The sequence below is a fragment of the Triplophysa rosa genome, linkage group LG22, assembly GCF_024868665.1.
Source record: "Triplophysa rosa linkage group LG22, Trosa_1v2, whole genome shotgun sequence".
NCBI classification, from domain to species: domain Eukaryota; kingdom Metazoa; phylum Chordata; class Actinopteri; order Cypriniformes; family Nemacheilidae; genus Triplophysa; species Triplophysa rosa.
In genome coordinates, this window is record NC_079911.1 from 16614633 (window position 1) to 16617959 (window position 3327).

Consider the following 3327-nt stretch of genomic DNA (forward strand, 5'->3'; position numbering starts at 1 on the left):
AGGTCTGGGTGAGCATTCGCTTTTAGATAGAATGCATCTTTTGTTCCCACACTTTAATATTTGCAATTTTACATGTCTAATACATGCACGGGCAACTTATAACACACCAAAGACACAGAAAAACACGTGTTCGCACCATATGACCCCTTTAATGTTAGTTAAGGCTAATACAAAATCATTGTGAATTAACTCAATTTTTCAATTAAATAGTAAAAGTAAATGCTGTAGATGTACTGTTCTTTGTTAGTTCATGTTAGCAAATGCATTAACTAATGTTAACAAATACGACCTTATTGTACAGGGTTACCAAACATTTCAAAGAACTATTTAAACAGATGACAGATAACACAATGTATCCTCCTTCCATTAAAAAAATCGTACATTATCCGAGGTCAAAAACACCACATTTGTTTCATTTTTTTAAAACTACATTTATTGTCTCATTAATCGCTCATGAAATGTTCACTCCAGTATGATGAATCAAGTTTAAGCTCCTTATGTGTAGCACGAGGTCAACGCACCAACAATTGCTCGTGATCAACCACAGGAATCAGTGATCACCAATGAATGAAAAGAGAAGTTCTTCTGCCAGCTGTCACATTTCTGGTAGCCTTTGAAGAAAGGGCGGATGTTAAATTATGGGAAGGGGGGTTTCACAGCTGCAGGGCAACTGCAGATCGACCACTAGAGATGTCAGAGACATACAAAGGTCACAACCCCTGAGGTATTAACACAGACTACAAGAAGATGGAGTTGCCATCATGAGGATCGGTTGCGTTGTTTAAACCCATTGCTTGGTAAATGTGGACATTAATCATAAAAATGTGCCACTCAAGCCACTTGAGGCTATGTACTATAATGATTTTACTATAGTCAAGGGCACAACCCAAAACAAAGTGCCTAAAATCATATAAAATGTATGGTAAAATATCCTAAATCCTAAAAACCACTGTAAACATTTGTGAATAGAAACAGAGACATGCTAACATACGTGAGGCACTTCGTTTGAGGTAACTAAACAGTAGGCCTACACGTTTACTTCCTTGTCAAAGAACAATTTTGACACCGTCCCGAGTCATTACATGAGATAAGCCCTAAAATGCAGTTAAGCACCTGTGAATGAGTGTTTTAAAAACCAACCGCTGTGGAATCGTGATGAAGTTGAGTTAAACATTCACCCACGGCCCCTTGTTTTACCGTAGGAAACGCACGCAGCAACTCCATCCCTCCGTCTCAACCTGTTGAACCTTAATGACCTCAGTACTTTATCTTCCTGGAAGACCAAAATATTTCCTTCGTGTGGTGGCCTGTAGTTAAATAGTAAGAACCTTTCTGGGCAGCATCCAAACACCCCCATCAGAAAAGTCCGGGATATGAGAGGATGCGAGAGACAAACGGCCACTTGTGCGGTTTCAAACGCTGACCCCGGTTTAGATGGGACTCGTGCGTTTCGCCTCTCCTCTGTTTTAAAGCCAAAAGGAAATCAGGGGTTAGTGGCGGTTCAAGCATGATAAGAATCTGTGGACGGTAAAGTTCACATGGAGGAAAAGGTTATTTGAAGTTGAAGGAAAGAAAACGCATTAAAGGATTATAGAGGAGGGGAAACTGCGGACTGCAGACAAACCCTCTGCTTTGAATGAGAAACATGCAGTTAAAAATAAAGAACAATTATTCACCTACCGAGTGTAAAATTTATTTTTTATTGTGGTTTAATGGTCAAAGCATTTTTGTAATGTAATCCTATATGGAACACTCAATGCAACAATTCTGGCTTGAATTAAAGGTAATGTTTATTCTGACATTCGTTTCAAGTGCCCAACAGGAAGCGCAGAATTGAGATCAATGCGTTTCTCTCACAATGGTTGGACGAGCTGTTTTTCAAAATGGAAGTCAACAAGCTGTTTTCCCATAATTATAAGACGGTATTTTCCAAATCCTCCTTTACCATCTCTTTCCTGTCATTGTTGAAATCTGGCAGAAATGCAAATACCAGTTTGTAAAGTCTTTTTGTACATCACAGTCTCACGGTTGGAATCAAAGGTGCAGAGGTGATATTGGGGGGATGCGTGCACTTCAGAGGTTAAAATTAGATGAACGCTGGCAGTTGACCGTCGTTTAACCTCCACAGGTGGAAATCAGACAACGATGTTCCATTGGAGGAAGCAAGAGACGCTGATCCGAAGAGACGTGAACAGTAACTGTTATTTCAATCAACGCACCAGTGGGCACAACTTGGATGCATATAATATTATGCATAGTATAATGTTATGTATGTTTTATTCACGTTTCTATTTTTCTTTCAATAGCCTTGGTTGATTTTAAGCACTGTATTAATGCAAGAGAAAGCTGAAAGAATACAACCGTTAAAATGTGATCATTTCTATCTAGAATTGACCCAAAGGTGCCATTAAAGTTCAATTTGCCTCAAGAATGTATAGGTCAATTAAAGGTCCAATGTGTGATATTAAGGAGGATCTATTGCAGTGGTTCTCAACTCTGGCCCGCGAGATCCATTTTCCTGCCGAGTTTAGCCCCAACTCTGATATAAAACACCTGAACAAGCTAATCAGCGTCTTTAGGAATAGATGCGTTCAATTTTATGCGGCGCTGCGCAAATCTATCAGCGTATGACATTTAAGCACCGCGATAGCGATTCAAGTGCAGATTGCTCCGTACGCATTTGAATCTCTCTCGCGGTACTTTAATGCGATATGCCAAACAATCTGCGAAGCCCCACATTAAGTTGAACGCGTCTGTTCCTGAAGTCGCTGATTAGCTTCTTCAGGTGTTTTATCAGAGTTGGAGCTCGGCAGGAAAATGGATCTCGCGGGCCAGAGTTGAGAACCACAGATCTATTGAGAAAAATGCAATATAATATACTATGTCTTTAGAGGTGTCTAAAGAGCTTACATAATGAAGCATTATGTTTTTATCACCTTAGAATGAGCCATTTCTATCTACATACACCGAGGGACCCCTTACATGTAATTTGCCATGTTGTTTCTACAGTAGCCCTAAACGGACAAACTGCTCTACATAACGCGTTTCGTAAATGTTATCTCCTTTGGCAAAGAAGCGAAAACGTGACCACATCTTTGTCCTGTGTCAGCCACCGCAGTGCTTTGAAAGGGTGGAGTGAGCCGTTGGTTGCAATTCGCGAACTCATCGCTAGATGCCGCTAAATTTCATACACTGGACCTTTAACTTTCAGTATCACTTTAGGTCTACTTTTAGCCAAAATAGACATCTTATTTACTGAAAACTCTAAAAACAAGACAAAGACTGATGTGTGAACCAAAAAAAGAAGACAAGACAGCAAACCATCAA